General features: G+C 38.4%; 1 long non-coding RNA gene across 2 annotated transcripts in view; it reads right to left on the minus strand.

Annotated features, from left to right (window-relative positions):
• The window catches only part of LOC116183208 (uncharacterized), a 53789-nt gene that overhangs the window by 14330 nt on the left and 20079 nt on the right, over nt 1-19380 (minus strand). The gene's annotated exons all lie outside the window — the stretch shown is intronic.

The following is a 19380-nucleotide window of genomic DNA, read 5'->3' on the forward strand; positions in this document are numbered from 1 at the left end:
AAAATCTCTAGCATATTAAACATCTCAAACATGGTATGCTTCAAGGAGGTCTGTGAGACAAGGATCCATACCATGTATTGAAGACTGTGCTTCTAAAAAAATTGCAGCATAAAACTATGGATGGTCCCAGTCCAGAGCATGATCCAAGGGTGATATGTGGTCCAAAAGTTAACAACAACATTGCTTATTTACAGTGGGCAACGTAAGCAAAGGTGAGCAGAACTGCTGCATCTTGTGAATGAAAAGGAGAGTTTTCAAATCTGACATTTCTCTACTTGTGTGACCTTTTAAATGTGCCCATATAACTGCTTGGGCAAATCTGAGGATGAATGGCTCTAACCTTGCATCCTTTCAATTATTTCTTGGGGAAACAAGTTACCATAGGAGAATGACCTGCTACAGCCAAAGTCTTCCACTTCTGTTCCTCTATTCCTGTCTTTCACCTGGAAGACACAAGGCAGCTGCCCACTCACCCTCTCTCCTCCTACCTCACATATCCTGCAGATCCTGCAGATCTGCACTTATTTATGCTCGGGTAAATAAGTGCACATCTGGTTCTCATTGCAGCACATGTAATCTGTGGAGAATGCACTCCAGCACTGCAGCCAGAATTCTGTGCAAGAAAGGCCACAGTGAAATGAAGAGAGAAGGGCACTGGAATCCCACCAGAGATCTGGAGAACAAGGAGAATGAAGCTGAAATAATACTGCCCTTATTGTGTGCAATGACAAGACTTTAGTGCGTGGGTTTTTCTGCACTCAAAGGCCTTTGGCAAAGGAAGATTTCACTTCCTGTCAAAACAGACAGAAAAAGGACACAATCATATAGACAACAAGAGTAGCTGGGGATTAAGAATAAAATACAAAATAAGAGGCATGTGAAAATGCCATGCAAATACACCTGCATGCCTCTAATTTGCAAACACCATTTATTAATTGTATCAGAGCATTGTGATCCCCTTATCACATACCAGGGATGGAAAACCCAAGGAATGTTTGAATACTTTCCGGATTATGTAGTTCAGGTAAAAATAAAATTACTCTGTTACCAAGTAAATATGATCTTACAAAATCAACCAAAGAAAAAGATGCTGTCTTCTGGCCAGAAAAAAAAATATAAAATTTTTAATAGCACATCTAAAATTATCCTAGATCTGCACCATTTTTATTTGGGTTTTGCAAAAAGCCTTTGCAAAATCTTTAGGGAGATACACCAAATATACAGAATCAACCATCATGCTTCAGAAGAAGAAAAAAATTTTTTTTTAATATTTCTGATACTGGAGCTTGTAAAGAAACAGAGCACATGTTTTTCTCCATTCTGCTGTCAGCTATTTTTTGCTTATCTTCATTTGATGCTTGGCAACAACAGAATTTATTTTCCCTGTCTCTGTTGACTGAAGTGATGTGGTCCCTTCCTTCCCGGCTCTCAGCACTGCTTGTACATTACTGCAGAGGGTAAGACAAGCCATTAGATATTAATTTTACAGACTAGAGCAGTAGCTATTTTGCAAAGTAAAAGTATAGGATGAGAGAAGACAAGTCATATATACTCTGACATGTGAGTAGGCTAAATCAGAGCAATATCACAACACAAAGCAGGAAACTTCTGTAAAACTTGAATCCTCTTCACTAACTTCAGCATTCTGAAGAAAAAAGTTGCTCATCACATGGCTGTTACCCAAACACCTGCTCTGTAAATTAACCAGTGATTTTCACCTCTAGTGAGGTCGATAAAGTATTTCAAACCCATCCTTACAAACTATGCTGATTAAATAAAATGGACATGCAATCATTCTGTTCTAAAACACGTAAAGTATTTCTCTAGAGACTTATTTAGTCCTCTTCTCCACACTGAAAATAATTAGATCCTCAGAGTGAAGTGCCATACAAGTTTGGTAAGGACAGCAGAATTACTAGTTTTCTGTTCATTACATGGTCCTTGCAGCAACACACAGGAAGTGATGAAAGAAGACATTACACCAAATATTTTCCAGAGGCAGCTTAAAAACTCTTCTCCCTGAACCACTGCAGCCAGATTCATTTAGACCATTCACAATCAAAGATTTGATTTAAAGAGTGTATCCAGCAGGAACTCATCAACCCGTGTCACTAAAGAATTAAAAGCCTTAGAAAGAAACCCCTTCTCTGAACCCAGGCCAAAGTCTAAATTTGCTCTAATTTCAACAGTCTCAAGCAATCATACCCAGCACTTGTCAGGACAGCCACCCCTACAGCATGAAGACCTGGACTTTTCCAAATTTCTGTCCTGGTTAACAACCATCATCTTTTAAGACAGGGAGAGCCAGGAACTCCTTTGCATTGAAAACATATGTTTTGCATTTTGCAGGTGTGATTTGAGCCCTGTTCTCACAACAGGATAATTCCTTTCCCTCTGTGTGTGAGCTGGCAGGGAGAACAGGGACAGAAGGTATCATTCCCCAATATAAAAGGGAGAATTTAGGCACAGAGGAGTAAGGATAAATATTTATTAATTTGAATGTCCTGTTTGAAGAAGTAAGGTCTGAATTTCCAGAGCTTTGTACTATTTAGAAATGTGTTCAAAATAAGACAAATTGCAGAGACTCCAGCTGTGGTTGCTATTTATGCTTTTATAAACCAGAGCTCCCAAGTCAGCTGGAAAATGGGTAAAAAGAAAACAATCCCGAAGACCGCCTTTGAAAACTTTGATTTACTTGATCTGTCCAGGGCTACAAAAACATCAGTGGGTAAATTAGAACTAGGCCTCACTTTCTGGGGCAATGTTCTCTGTATACGGTGACTCCTTTCTCTTTAGTACCTGCCTGATCCTCAGTTCAGTGTCTGTGTAATAAAACAAATTGAGCTCCTGATTCAGTCCCAAACCAGTTCTACACTGGGCAGCATACATCCTGAAGTCAAAGACCACAATGACCATGTACAATGCAATTTCTAAAATAGTAATTTTCTCCACAACTTCTCTATGTTTTGATTAAAAAAATATTCTATTAGAAACAAAAACCTCAACCAAACAAAAACACAGTAGCTATTTAGTACAAGGAGTCTCAGATTCTGAAATCTGGGCATGTCATCTTTTGCTTGTTCATTGGACCAAACTGAAGAAAATCTCATAATTTCAGCATATTGACAAGTATCTTTCCCACCAGAAACATTCTGGTTCACTGTTGCTTGAGCTAATGAACCTTCAGTAATGCATTGTCATCCTCCTTGAGGACCAGCCCTGTAGAGGGAAAGAGATGTTCTGAGACCAAGAGATACAAGTCTTCTACCAGAAAGGAATGAACTTTGGAAACTCTGGTTTTTCCCAAGGAAAGGCAAAATATGGACAGTATAAAGTCATCCTCAATTCAACCCCTCTCACCTCTGGCTCTTCCTCCCTCTTTATTGGGCAGTTCCTCTGCACCAGCTGAGCTTTGATGCTGAGATTGATAGGTAAATGCATTTTGGGATGCAAATGGTAAATTCTGGAACTAAATGAAGTATACCTGGCCATGTGCTCCCCCACAGAAAGTCTTGCTTAGCTTTTTTATTTATTTTACTTTCTGGCAAATATAGCTGACAAGATTTAATGAATAATTAGTCTGTAAAAAATACATGAGCAGTGATAAGAAAAGGTACATCCACATTGTATTCTTTTCCATATTTCTATTTTTTGCTCTAAAATGAGGAAAAAAAAGCCCAAACCCCAAACATAAAACAAAACAATGGTTTTTTTTGGGTAATCAGGACAATATATTTTACATTGACCTTTATCTTAAAAAATAGGTGAAGCATGTCATCAGAAATTAAATTAAATTATTCAGTCTGTGGTAGATAATTAAAAAGACAATTTAATTTCAAATGCTTAAATTCTAGAAAAGTTATATAACTGAAAAAGGATTAATAGAGAGAAATATTAAGTAGGTTTAAAATAAAGCTGGATCTGGAAGTAAAAATTTTATTTTACTACTTTTTTTCAGAAGTAATGCACATACCAGCTTATGAAAATTTTCATAAATTCATGCTATATTTTGATCTTTTGTCAACAAGAAAAATAACTTTACAATTCCAAGCATCAATACTCCTTTCTTAACACTTATTGAAATTTTTCTTTTACTGTCTTGACATGACATTTTGACAAGTGATTTGCCTAACATTGAAAAAAAAAAAAAAAAAAAAAATAGAAGGTAGGAGACAGTTTATCTTTCCATTTAAAGAGTTTAAGTTTGGTAGGCTTTTTTTTTTCAGGTGAGATCTTCAGGAATTATTCTTTTGCCTGGTTACCAAATTGGAAAAAAAAAAAATCACCTATACACCTCCAAAGAAGTGTCATACCTTATCATTCCTTCATTTATCCACTTTCATTTAAAAATCTGTAAGCAAACACATACACACTTTGGCCCCGATCCAATCAGAACATAATTACTTATGTAATGCATACATAATTACATCTTTAGTCAAAGTACCTACATGGCTTCAGCACAAGTACCTACATGGCTTTAGCACATAATTAGATCCTCTTGGCATTAAAATCTTAAAATAGATGAGGAAAAAGAAGTGCCTCCAGTATATTTTTTTAAAAGCTGAATAGTATTTAGGATAAAAAGCTGAATAGATTTTAGGATAACAATGCCTCCTGTTGTTATCCTAAAAATCAAAACACTTCCAGCAAACAGAAAATGGACACTTCATAAGAGAATTTATTTTCAGGCCAGATGATGAACCTGAACAATTTGGCATGGCACTAATTTAATTCCAATTAAGCCAAAAAGAAAGAGCTTGAGCCCATGATGTTATTTGGCAGAGGTTTCTGCACTAAAGGAACAGCTGTTCTTGTAAAGGTTTCTGTCCCTCTGGAGTCCCACTTTAAGTAGTGGCTTAATGTAATTTTATTCTATTGAAGAGGGAAAGAGGATTAAAAAAACCAACAACCCAACTCAAACCAAGTCCTTTTATTAATAGGTGAACTTGGTACCTCTGGAAGATCTTTTGTCACAGTGTAGAGATCACCCATTTTTAACTGGCTGCCATTAGCCCCATTTGGTAAATGGGACCAAATAATCAAAATTATACCACCAAAACAAATCACAAAAAATATCAAAATTTTCATCAAAATGCTGACGTATACAGTGGCAAACTACTGGAATGGATGAGGACAGAAACATCAGGAATTAACAATATAGCGAGAGAGAGGCACGTGTATCCTTCACAGTGCTTCAGCAGTGTTAGAGCAATGAACAAAATTCCACATGATCAGAAGCAATTGACCTGCTGTGTCAATGTATTCATTAGACCTGAAGTCCCTGGAAAAGCTTCTTCCCCAAAGCACTGGATTCAGCTGCTGCTTGCTGCTTCAGGGAATTGTAGCTGCCTATTTAATTTTTATCAATCAGCAATTAATTAGCAGTTTCTTACAGAAAACATCTGATAAACAAACATAAAATAAACTCATACAGAATTCCCTAATGATGGCCTCCTCTTCAAAACACACTTGAAAAGAAAAGCTAGTATAAGATCTTTTAAAAAAAGGAAACCAAAGAAACACTCTTTAGTTTCAAGTGATTTATCCAGAGTGGAAGACGAATGGTCTTTGCGTGTTTGTCAATTGTTGGTTTATACTTTGCAAATACAAGGACCTGCAAAAAGACAAAGAGAGCACTAGAATTGCCTAGGTTCCTCCTTGCATAGGTTTATAAAAACCCTTTCAAACCTCAGGGCTAGGGGTAGAGCAGAGGAAAACAGAGTAATTTAAGGGAAGACTAAAAGGAACTTTTGTGTGAACTGATTTAATGGCTACTTGAAAGGTAAATGTAAAATTCTTATTAAGGTTATTTATTAATCTTGTCTCCTTCAATTTCACCCCTGGGTGGGTCTTGCCTGAGTTTTAGCAGAAATTAAGTTATTTGAGATATAAGGAAAGCACAATACTACTGATTTATTCTCTCTCTTGTTCTCATACATGAATTGTAACCTACAAAATGTTCTCACCTTGCCACAGAACACATCAGCAATAAGAAACATAAGGATTGTATAAGAAAAGAGTGAAAAAAAAGCTGTAAGTTTTATCTCTTCAAAGCAAAGTAGACTGTCCACAACCTCAACTGCATGATCCTTCATTTGTGATGCAGTGATAAAGTTGTAGGGTGACAAATTTGCTGAGAAGTTAAGAAAGAAATGTTGGGATGAAGTATGACATTCTATAATAAAAAAGTGGACCAATAAGACAAGATGTAAAAGCTGTGAGCCATCCTCATAATTCTATTTTCTGAGCAAATATGGAATTTTTGGACAACTCATTCTCCCTGTTGAAAACTCCCTTTTCAAGGAGAGAGGGATGAGGTGATCTAATTCAATCATACTTTTTTTGCTGTCACCCAGCTGGAGCAAGAGATGGGATACAGCTCCAGCTCTATATTGAGAAGAGGCAGGCTGGACTGTCACACTAGTGGCTTTGGGGTCAGATTTTGGAAAGCCTTTCAGAGGATGCTTTTGTCTATGATATATGTGCATCATCGTGCAGGCTTTGCTTGCACAGAGCAGCCATTGCCCTTGTGGATGCAAACAAGTCTCTGCTGACATCAAAGTGTGTTCACGGTCTTGTGCATACCCAGCAGTTTCTTGGTGATGTGAGCTTTTTTGTTTCTCTAGACACAACAGACCGTGAAGCTTAGCACATTGGGGATATTTTCACCACTTTCTCTGTATGCATTTTCCCCCTCTTTGGCCAGCTGTTCGCCAGTATCTCTTCCTTCATCTGGACTTACAGTCAAGCACAGGAAAAGGGGCTTCTAGAACATCCCTTTCTAGTACTGTGTATTTGCTGGAGACAGCTATAGCCATCCCCAGAATTTGCTTCTCTATAAACACAGAAGTACTACATCTGCATGACTCAAGAGTGATGTTTGGGGACAGCCTGGTGTGCTGCAGGTGTGCTCTGACCCAGCTGGGAGCAAATCCCAGTAAAGAACCAGGCTGCTGCTGGAGGCAGAGAAACCTCCTGGCAATCACAACCACTATCACTCAAAGTGAGAGGAGAGCAGGATGCTGCCAGCCCTAGAGGAACATGGCATCTCTTATGTACATGTTAATGTTGCTGTGTGTCATGGTTTGACACTGGCACAATGCCAGTGCCCCCATGAAAATGCAATCTCTCAATTGAATGCTGTGAAATGAAATTGAGAACAGAGCAAATCAGGCCCAAGCTTAATAACAGAAAGAAAACTTTATTAAGCTACTACTATAGAAGAAAAAAAAAAGGGAAAAAAAAAACACACACAAAGATCAAAATGAAAACCTTCTAAAGCATTCCTCCTCCCACCACCCAACTCCAACAAACCACAGCGAGACCAATCTGGACCCCAGTCAGGTTCCCACCCTCCAGACAATCGATACTCAGTCCATCGAGGGAACAGAGTCTCTCCTGTGCCACAGACCCCCCAGGAAACACAGCTGCCACATCCTGTGTTTCCATGTCACACATGGCACCGCCCGGAGAAAAAGTTTGCCATGGTGACCCTTCTCCTTTCCATGCACAGTGCTCTCACCACCAATGCATGGCTGGACAGACTGCTTTTAGGATTTTTCCTTTCAAGGATGCCCTGGTGTGAGGGGAAAAAACAACAGTTCAGTTTTTCATTTTTTGGGACCACAGTCTCCCCCCCATTTTCCCCTGGGGCCAAGAGTCCAAGAACAGACATCTTCTTCTCTTCTCCTTCTTTGAGGACAGGGGGCACCACCACAAACCCTCTAACTTTTCTCTGTTCACTCCACTTCTGTCTTTTCCCAGCTGAAGCATGGTCTCTTTGGCTCACTGGCATCTCTCTCTTGGAGGAGAAAAATTGGTTCAGTCTATGGCCAACAAGGAAAAGTCCAGCCAAAAAAAACCCCACTCCATCATCTCCTCCCACCTAGAATTTCTCCTTCTAACATCCCAGGGTCCAAGCTGTCTCTCTTCCTCTCTTTCAAACTGAGGAGAAGAAAAATTTCACAAAGCTTTCATTTCTCAGGAAGGGTTAAAAGTCCTGACTCCCAGGAAGGGTTAAAAGTCCTGACTCCCAGGATGGCTCGATGCCCGGGCTCTGGCTCTCACAGGCAGCTGGGCACCTTGTGGCCCCCAGCTCTTCTCCTCCCTGCAGTGAACTGCTGACAAAACCTCCGCTGTCTCTTTCTCTTGAGAGAAAGAGAGAGACTCTGGGGGGGAACAGAGACATCCCAGATTTCTCCACCCTTCCATCTGCAGGGGGTTCCAGTCCCTCCACCCTTGGGCCCACCTCAGTCAGGCCATGGGCCTTCCCCTCCCCACCCAGCCACGGCCGGGCAGGGGAGAGGCTGCACTGCGGCTGACCGGAGCCAAAGAGAGAGAGTTCTCCTGGGAATTCTGCTTTTAACCCCTCTGTGTTCTCAAAGGCGTGTCCACCTTCAATTGATCAATATCCAAATTGACCTCTTCCTTCCAAGAAAATTCTTTTTCTGTGTCAAACCACAGCACTGCAGTGCTCCTTGTACTGAAAGCTGGGTGTCCCAGCCTGGCATAGTGCTGGCCCAAAGCTGAAAGACCTGACCAAATCCACAACAACTAGAAATCTCACACAGCTGAGCCACTGGGCTTTATATCATGAATTGTAAGTCAGCTGCTGATTTGAAGAATGGTTTTGGACTGTCATGTATGCCTGTATGTTTTATCAGCTTAGCCCAGTGTTACTGAATTTGTCATTTCTCCTTTTGGAAGGAAAGGCTGTTCAAAGGCAGCACAGCTGTTTGTGCTCTGGAGGATCTAGCCATGCCAATAGAGGAGTTTCAGAATAGGAGCTTTAAAATTCTCCTGTCACAGCAGAGTGAGGAATGATTTGATTTGCTCTGGTGGGTGATCACCTGTACGTACAAATTCATTATCTGCATTCCAGGTGTCTAGGGAGATTAGTAATTCACTCAAGTGTGTCTCTGGTGGCTGAAGAGTATATCTGAATTCCTTGCTGTGTCTCCCCACTTCACTGTCGGGAACGCAATCAGAAATATTAAGCACAACCTTCCAAATTATAGTGGCAGGAATTTGTCAGTCCTTGCTTGCATGATGTGATATTGAAACCTTAAAACACACAAGTCTCAGGGTTCATTCCACACCAGTGCCTGGAACAAGGTAGAAGGGACATGTAAAAAATAGATTGTCATCCCAGACAGACACCACAGTTATGAAATTAATACCTTGGATACCTCCCTGACTAAGGCTCTCCAGTTTCCTAGACCTATTCTCCAAAATGTTCCCAATCATACCATCGTGGAGCCTACCCTTAAGTACAGCTAATGCCCCACCCTCTAAGATTCCTGTGGGATCAGATCTAGATCAGATCTAGATCAGATCCAGAAGGTGTTGCCAAATTGCACCTCACACACAGCCATCAGATCAGGCTCCTCTGAATCTGTAGTAATGTATTTGTTAATGTGGCTGAGAGGCTACGTATCATTTGCCTTAAGGGGGGTTATGGAGATAATTTTCTTATAACAGTTTATACAAGAACATGTCTGACATATTTTCTTTTTGATGTAGCTCTCTTGCTTCACTTCCTAATTTTTAATTTCCAGAATCCTGTCCCCTCTTGCATGTTCTCATGCTGGCCCAATGGACCTCATGTTCTGCACTTCTGGTGACCCCAGTGGAAAGGGAAAGACTACTCATAGAATACAGCCTGCTGACCAATATGCTGTCCTGATGGGTGCTAAAGCTGGATCTGAACTCTCTCATGATGAAGTAAAATTGAACCTTCACCATCCATAGAATGGTTGGATATTGTACAGCAGAGGCAGCAGTGGTGTAAGTCTCGGTACTTAATTTTTATGATCATCCCATTCAATGGGGGATGGATGCTCTGCTCATATCTTGAGGCATCAATCTTTCCCTGTGTATTTTACACAGTGTTTATTCCAGTACTCTGTATTTCATCTACATCCTTCAATGAATCTTGCTTTTGGTTTTTTGTGCTCCTCTGCAAAAAACAACCCCAGCCATGAAATTAACTAAATGAAAAGGTGGATAAACAACACAATTTGAAAGGTTGCCCTGTTAGAAAAATTTCACTCTATGAACAAAAAATGCCTGAAAACAAAGTGATCTTTCACTTTCTAGTAATGAGAAGTACAAGTTACTTGGGGCTTTTGACAGCAGTAGCTCTCAAAATTGTATGGCAACAGTTCTGAGAACAGTGACCCCCTCTATCAAATGAGGATGAGCATTTCTCCTCAGAGCTGATACTGGAGTCAATATACATAAATTCTTTCCAGACTCAAGCTTTAATTCTACAACCAATTCATCAGAAATACAACATAACTACCTCATACAGGAATCCCTGGTGGCAGCTATATTGATAATCTCTCTTGGATTAGAAAAACCTGCTCCATGCAATGATATGACGTTGTAAAGAAATAAAAACCAGCTCACTTATAAGTTTCTCTCACTTTCTTGTCTGAGAAAATGCTTCTGACATGCCTGGAACCTTTGATTATTCCTGGTAATTATACAAAGTTCTTAAAACATTGATAGTTGACTGTTCTAATTAAAATGTCAGGTAAGAAGATCACCAGTTAAGAAGCCCTTGAATCAGATACTTTCCTTCCCAGCTCCAGTCTTGGCATCCAAAACAGTGACCACTTTGGTTATAGAGCTTAACTTGGATCACAGTAGAGCACTTGGATCCCAGCTCTCTCCCCTTGGGACCCTGCCTTGCTACAAGTTCTGTATGAACTGATGCTTCAGTCTCTACTGAGTCCTGCTGAAATCATGATGGTGGCTGAGGATGAGAGATGACCAAGCTTCCTCATTTTGATATTTTATTAATAAAATTGTTGTTGGATGAATATAAATGAATGTTAATAGTCAGCAGTGATTATTAAAGGATAAGGGAGTAATTTTTTTTCAACTGGGGCTAATAAAAATTTTCAGACTATTTTTTTAGCAAAAAGGAAAAAACACAATATATAAGGATGGTTTTTCTACTTCAAAATCTGTCCAAAGGTTCACAGAAAGATGAATATTTAAAAGAGCAACTTCCTTTTGTTTTGGTTCCTTTGCAAGCAAAGCCTCAAATCTATACCAACAAAACTGGCTGTTTTAAGAAATCTCTTTGAAGACTAAAATACTGTCAATAATCTGTTCTCTACAATTGAATATCTGAATATCTATACACATATACATAACATGTTTTACTTGTCTCTTCCTAATTTAAACTGGAGCAATCAGAAAACTTTCAAAGGTTGTTTCACTGTATTTTAGGCTGAACAGTGCCCACTCATTATTAACTTTTTCCCATTTACAACTGTGTGTGAATCTCAGTTAAAATTTTCCTTCCTTATGGAAAAACCCTTTTATTTTTCATATTTTTTCTATGACTTTATGGAAATTAGTATTCTTTTTTCCCAGTTCCAACTGTGAAAGTAGCAAAAGAAATACACATTGTGCATCACTCCCTTGGAAGTCTAGATTTGTCTTTTTTATTATTGAGGACATATTTTAGATTACTTATTGGTTTTAGGAAAGTCAGTGCATCATCTTGTTTAATGAGCAGTTTTCATAGAGCTCTTTTTTATTTTTATGCCATGATTTCTGACTGATACAACTGTACACATCTTCTGCTGCACAGACCCCCTGAGAAGCTCTTTGTATTGATGGATTTTTTAGGCCTATTATATTATATTATATTAGCCTCCAGGCATTTGAAGTAATTAAAGGCAAAGGCTGCTGTTGTAGTAACTCTTTTGGGGTGTAGTGACTGTGTGCAGCTTGGCAAAGATGCTGCTGCACCTTTATCAGGTTCTAAACACTCACAGCCACAGAAATCACACTTCTACTGTGGCAAAGCAAGGGACCATGTAAAGAAAAACATATAAAGAGAATTGTGAAGGTTAAATCAGCAAGAAATGAGTCTATGCTTTCAAAAATAATGGATCAGGATAAGGATAATGAGCACCCAAATGGACCTATAAATGAGCACTCATTCATTCTATATCATGAGATTTTTGAACCCTGACATCCCTCAGCCATCTGAGGTCTTTTTTCTGAAAGATTTCTTGTAGCTAACCCCTTGTCTGGAGGATTAAAAAGTTTTGTAGGTGGATAATGATCACCAACACCAAAAATCTATTACTAGTAATGTAGAGCAATAACCTTTTAATTATCTTGGGGTGTTTTTGTTGTGTGGTTTTTTTTGGTTTTTTTTTTTTTTTTTTTTTTTGGTCTGTAATGTTTTCACTTTTACCCCCCTCCCCAAAAAGCTATAGTTTGTCCATGAAAGACATTCTCAAGATACAGATAAACAGATGCAAAAACTAGCGCTGGTGGGATGCAAAGAAATTTATATATCCCTAAAAGCTCTGACACTTCTTAAATATTTTTAATTAAAACTAGTCATAAATTAGGCTTTTTCCCCTTCAAAATTTTGTCCAAAATGTGAAATCCAGTTATATGGCTTTGGCTTCATTAACCCTGTATGAGCTGCCTTGTGTTCTCCTCATCTGAACAGAGATCAAGAAGGTGCAAATAGCTGTATATGATGGAGAATTGTATTTAAAAAGCAGATTAGCTCTCAGAAAGCCTGTTAGTAGCCTGTATCCAGAAAATGTAATTCATTTCTTTTGCATGAAATTCATGCGCTACCTAATGAAACTTTTCATTAATGGGCTGTTGCATACACAACAGCTTTGTATCTGTAACATGAACTTTTCACTTGGAGTTCTCTTTATTAAGTGCAAAAAGCATACCTAGTTTGTACACTGGCCTATCTGTGCAGAATTTAGGCATTAACATTTGAAAACTGATCCTATATCCTATTCAAGTCAGGAAATGGATTTTATATACTTATCTATATGCTGCTGAAAAGGATCAATTTGTTACAGCTGAGGAAAGAATCCTTCTGTCAGTAACTCTATAAGGGCCAGCTACGATAAATTGCTGCCAGCAGGCTTCAGTGTAAGGCCCAAATTGATCATCCAATGCTTGTTGTGATTTGGATGAGTTTCTGACATGTAGGATGCAAGGAATTGACTGGAATCTTGCAATCACAGTACCTGTCAAAGTATTCTATTTACTTTTCTGCCAGTTTTATTATTAACAACCCATTAAACTACCTGATTAAAAAAAAAAAAAAGACAAAAAAGAAAAGCCATTTCTTTTCTTTGCATGCATTTAAATGGAGAAGGGATTCTTCTTGCTTTGGTCCATGACTTTCTGTGTGGAGTAAAAAAGTTGTAATGCTTTTGCATTTTCTCAGTAACTTCCTAGAACCTGATTATCATTTGGTGGTCAGAGACTCTAACCACCCTTATCAGCATCATTAAGAGATGGTTGTCAACTTTTTGATATATGGCAGCAATTTTTATTGTAAATCTATAAAATGCCTTTGGTTGCCAAATCTAATAAAAGCTCAAAAGGAAATTTTTTTTTTTCTAGCTGTAGGCAGCCAGCCATAACCATGTAAGATGATGAAGAAACAAAAATGATTTATTCTTTTCCAGTGAGCTCAATCTCAACTTCATCCTTGATAAACAAATCTTTACTTCGAAATATAACTTCTTGCCTTAAAAGTGGATAGGACAGAAGGTGAACCAATTACTGAATTTAACTTCTTAATTTAAAGTCATAGAACATTTAAGTGGGTTTTTTCCAGATTTATCTTCCATATATTCAATCAAATTCTATACACTGGATATGAAGGTCATAACTTAAATAAAGCAAACAATGAGCTTTAAGCAATATGATCAATAAAAATTCAGTCTTTGTAAGGGTCTCAAAAAGACAATGGAACTAATATTAGGTAAATTCTGCTAATAAAAATATGTAGTGAGATGGTAAATAATTTAGAATGGGAACATACTTACATTCTCCTAGATGTTTACTAGTCCCTTTGTTTATTACATAACCCATAGGCATGGTTATATAGTATCATGTGTCAAAATACATGGATGGGAAATCCCAGAGTGAGCTCCCTGACAAGAGATGCAACAGTGACAAGAACATGACACCTGGAAAAGAGCTTTCAGCTCAGAAGACATACAGACTTTCAGATGCTGAAGCTGGCACCAGAAGTCTTAAGAGTTTGTCCTTGCTAGCGACCTTGTGAACAGATGATCTTGCTTAGATCTTCTTTAATTTAGCTAGAGATTAAATAGATTACAATGCAGATGGTGGGATCAGCGAAACTGCTAAAGCTGAATTAAGCCCTTCAATAAAGTTTTCTACAGTATCTCTGGAAATATGTCACAGTTTAAGCCTAGCTGAAAATTAAGCACCACACAGCAGCGCACTCAACCCTCCTCTCCCCAACTAACCTGATCAAATTGGGAGGAGAACCTAAATAAAACATATAGATTGAGATAAAAACAGTTTTATAGGGAAAGAAAAAGCCACACACACAAGCAAAGAGAAACAAGGAATCAATTCAGTTCTTCCCATGGGCAGGCAGGTGTTCAGCCACCCCCAGGAGAGCAGGGCTCTCCTGGACGACAAACACCATTGCTCCAAAAGTCCCCCAGGTTCCTCCTTCTTCCCCCACACTTAGTATGCATGACCATGACGCTCCATGGTCTGGAATATCCCTTTGGTCAGTTGTCACCTGTCCTGGCTGTGCCTTCTCCCAACCTCCCATTCACTCCTGGTCCCCTTGCCAACATGGCAGAACGAAAAGCAGGAAAAGCCTTGACCCTGTGTAAACTCTGCTCAGCAATAATAAAATCATCTCTGTTTTTTTATCATGTGTCCAGCACAAATCCAAAACATAGCCCCATGCCAGCCACCATGAAGAAAGTAACCCTACCCCAGCCAAATCCAGCACAAAATGGCAAGCAGAGGTTTGAGACCTTGTCAAAATGGAACAATTCTCTCACTCCATTTGGGGAGTGAGATTCATTCTACAAAAAATATTATCTGAACCGATTAACTGTAAGAAAAACATTTGACTCACTAGATGAAATCAGTCTCTGATCAGCTATTTACAGTTTGCAAGCAGAAGCTGGCAGACATGCTTATCTGTAATTGCTTTTTTATTGAATTTTGATATTGACTGTAATCCGTATATACATCCCCATACCTTATTGAAATGAAGGCTTAGACTTCATTACTTACTTTAACAACAGTGTAATCAGGAAGTGACTGAGAGGAAAACACAAGAGCATGACAAACAAACAAAAAATAAAAGACAATGAACATTCAAATACTTCTTACAAGCAATATTACATAGGATTGCCTTATGGACTAATTGTAACTCACAGACACACTCCAATTACAATGGAACCTTCAGTTAACTTGCATTTCTTCCCTCTGCCATAGAAGTATGAGACTGGAACACCTGCTGAACTATCAAAACCATCAACATGACATACTCCCTTATTATACAAAAGAGGAATGATATTTGAAAGCTCCTTCCAGCCCAGTCTACCACTAAGCATTAAACCAGAACCAAGGCTCCATCACGTTAAAATAAAACTACAGTACAGAAAACCAATATAATTCACAGCATCCCATTCTGCATTTCACAAACATCCTCTTTGATTCAAAGGCATATAAGTATTCCTGCCTCTCTTAATTAGCATAAAGACTTATTGCAGAATAGAAACTTGAGACAGGGAGGCAAATAGGTAGGAAATAAAAAGACCATTCATAAATATACAGTTCAGTAGTTTCCAGAATGTATTAGTATTTTAATTATTTTCCTGCTCCAATCCTCCATGAATCTCTAGATTATTTCTTTCAACACAGATGGTTATAAAAAAATCAGTCAGCACAGTAAAGCATAACCTTCCACTCCCTGCTTTTTTTCTTGCTTTCCATGCCTTCGCTTGACACTTAGGGACCTACCATTGGAATACTGTTGAGGCAGTTATTGGTGTAAAAGGCACTGTCTTGCTTTAAAAATAAGAAGTTCAGGCTGCCCCTATTTTAACAACTTATTTCCCTGTGCCAGTTTGAATTAATTTATTGTGTCATAGGTCAGAACTAGAGGCTACATTTCTGTCATACCCATCTCCTCCTACAGGAGTTCTTCACAAGATCTTATTGCCAAGGGAGGCCCTTGTGAGGCTGACAGCACCATTGCATTGCAATTTGGAGGAGTTACTGCAATGTGCCTTATCCTAATAATTTCAGTGACCTTACATTTATTTTCCATGTCACTCAATTTATTTTAATTTTGCAAATTATAGTAGTCATAATACACAGGTACTCTATCATCAACATTTTTTAAGTTGATATTTTAAAAAAGTCATAGTTTTTCTGTGGAAAATACCAGATGTGCTAGAATAAAGAGAGGAATATTGTAGCAGTAAATGCTGTATCTTTTAATACAGCCTGCACTTACAGAATATATAAGCACATAATAAATTTATAAATATATATAATTGCACATGTGCAACTGCGTGCCTGTTCCTTTTGGAAGCTACTCTGTAGTTTGAGAATAAAGTGCTCAAGAAGTTAATTATGTGGGTACTTTGTCCTTTGCTATGGAATTCAGGATTTAAAAGGGTTTTGAAAATCTAGGGCAAAATGTGAATAGAATCCATCCCAACCTGATCTCTGAGTAAAAAACTTCTGTTACATATAGTAAAACAAGTACAAATGCAACCAGAGTCAAAGAATCTAATCTAATGTTGCATGTAATTCAATATAGAAAGTCTTTGTTGTGATATCTTGCTATACCTAACTTTTGTTTCTTGTTCTATTTCCTAAATGGTAACAATCTCTTTTAAAAATTACAGGAGCAGGGTGGAGCAGCATGGGGCAGCTGCTGTGTTATAGCAGACCCTATTTTGGAGCATTTTTAACAGCTCATAAAATGTTTCTCACAGAAATTGTCACTGCTGCGCTAACATCTACTTGATGTTTCACAGAATATCTTGATTATACAAGTATAGTCTAAGCACACTTATATTTGTGGGTCTGATCTCCATGTGTCTAATCACAGTCTATACTCCTTGCATTCTTGATTGGCAATCAACTTTGTTAAAGCAAAATTTGAGAAATTACAGGAAGTCTAGTTGTTGGATCAAGGAGAAGAGATACAAACCCACTGTGAATACCTGATGAATGGAAGAGCCTGTGGGACAAGACAGATGTGAACAAATAATTCACTCTCCACAGGGTGTAATGAAGAGGCAAGTAATTCTAAGACCCAAAACAAGATCAAGAAAAAGAAAGGAGAATATTTTTGAAGACATCAATGTGGAAGTTAAAATATCCATGGCTCATTATATTTGGAGCATAATGTTCTTTGAAAGGTAGAACAAAAACTTTGGTTAAGACATCTAATTACTGCAGAATATTTGAAGTCAGAAGCCTTACATTAGTCTGTAGCAGACAGCCCTTAACACAGCTCATCTCATGTCTGAGCAGCAGTAATTGTGGTAGATAATAACAACAACAATGCTGCACATAATAGCAATCGAAGGGCAAGTAGTGCTGCGCTGAAGAGTGGCTAAAAGCCAATGAATGTCTCTTTTTGAAGACTGCAAACACTCTGGCAAATAAAATGTCAATGTTTTATTAGGAGCAACATGCTCCTATTGGGATCAGGATAAGCTGTGATGAAAAATACCAACTTTGAAAGGATCCCACAGCCTTGCCATAAAATATGTATTTCATTTTAACTGGAGGAAAAGAAAATCAAATTACTCATCACCCCACTGAAAGACAGGCAGCAAATTCATCCATATTAAAACCACCCTAAGTATGTCTGTGACTTTTAAGATGAGCACACATTGCTCCAAAAGCACTGTAGGTGGATTGATGATGCAGGCAGATACCATCAATCCACCCTGGAGCCCCCCTGGTCCAGCTTCCCCTCAGCAGCAGAATAGAAACCTGCCAGAGGAAATTCTGAGCTCCAGGGTATAAAAACGCTTTCAGTTCTTGGATATCAGTGTCAGCTTGCAGGATCTGAAGACCATTTCCATAGAAATGCAGTCTAAAGCTGAAAAAGAGACACTGTGGCATCCTGCTCCAGCTGGTTTGCATGGAATTTCCCTGTGACAATGTTAGTGGTCACCATGGATTTTAGATCTGTTGGGAGAGCAAATCTGAACCAAACCGTAGGGAATCTTTACATAGTTGTTTTTAAAAAATGCATTGCAAAGTTCCATTTTTCTGTGTATATCAGCCAGTGAGTCACAGCCTTTATTGTTACCTCATTTTATTGATTTTTCCAAAGATAGACCAGAGAAAATTGAAATAATGTGAAAATTGCTCCACTGTATCTTTCATATTAAAACAAAGCAAATACCTCTGAGATACAAAATCCATTGAAAATTAATCCACCAACAGGTAAGGAACAAACTGGTAATAAAATATTTGTTCATTTGTTCTTAGTTAATACGTAATTAGTTAATACGTAAACTTGTGAATCAACAAAATAAAATAACAAAGTCCCCTGACCCTTGAAATAAAATATTTTCTCCTCTGCAATAAATGTTCAGGCATTTGCATGTCATTAAATGAGTAGTTTAGAAAATTGCAAAGAGAACTGGCAGGAAGAAAAATGCAGTCCAGATACAGCTGTACCTCAGCAGCAGAATACCATGAAGTCCACTTCCAGATAAAACTGTATAATAGTATATCTGAGATAATACATGAGAGAATTGTAGAATGGTTTGTGTTGGAAGGGACCTTAAAGATCATGTAGTTCTAACCCCCCTGACATAAGCATGGACACCTACAACCACACCAAGTTCCTCAAAGCCCATCTAGCACGGACTTGAACATTTCCACAGATGGGACATCCATAACTTTTCTGGACAGCTCTTCCAGTGCCTCATCACAGTAAGGAATATTCAACACAGTAATTGTTATCTGTAGACATGGTAGCAAAAAAAAGCTGCTAAGTAAAAAGAGTCAAATTCCTGTTTGAACCAGTTTATGGTTGACAATATTTTTAATTTCTCTAATTTGAGATTTATTCATTTATGATCAATGTCACTGTTTGCATTAAGGAGCAAGATGTGTCCCTTCATTGACAGAAGTTTGTCAAGGGAATAAGCAGAGGGCAGTAGCCCTGAAAAATTGTGCTCTTTGTATTTTAAACAGAAGCTTGAGAAATCAAGCTTTTTTCACCATTGTATTTGATGAGACTGTTCAGATTTACAGCTCTTTGATGATCTGATCCTGAAAGCCAAAAGCATACAATTGAATATTGAAAAATGGAAGAATGCAAGTAAATATTATAGAGTCTTGCAACACAGCCCTATCCCTTTCAATGATAAAATCTATTGATAAAATGTGGCCAGATCTGCAGAAACAGAACCTGCACATGGTCCTTAGATTAATGCCATCAAACCTGCACACAGTTAGTAGGGTCAGCTGGCAGCAGGATGCTTGCACAAGAAAGAAAGGAGAGAATTGGCACACCATAACAGCCTGTTACAAATGGAAGAT

Source organism: Lonchura striata, chromosome 1, assembly GCF_046129695.1.
Source record: "Lonchura striata isolate bLonStr1 chromosome 1, bLonStr1.mat, whole genome shotgun sequence".
Lineage (NCBI taxonomy): Eukaryota > Metazoa > Chordata > Aves > Passeriformes > Estrildidae > Lonchura > Lonchura striata.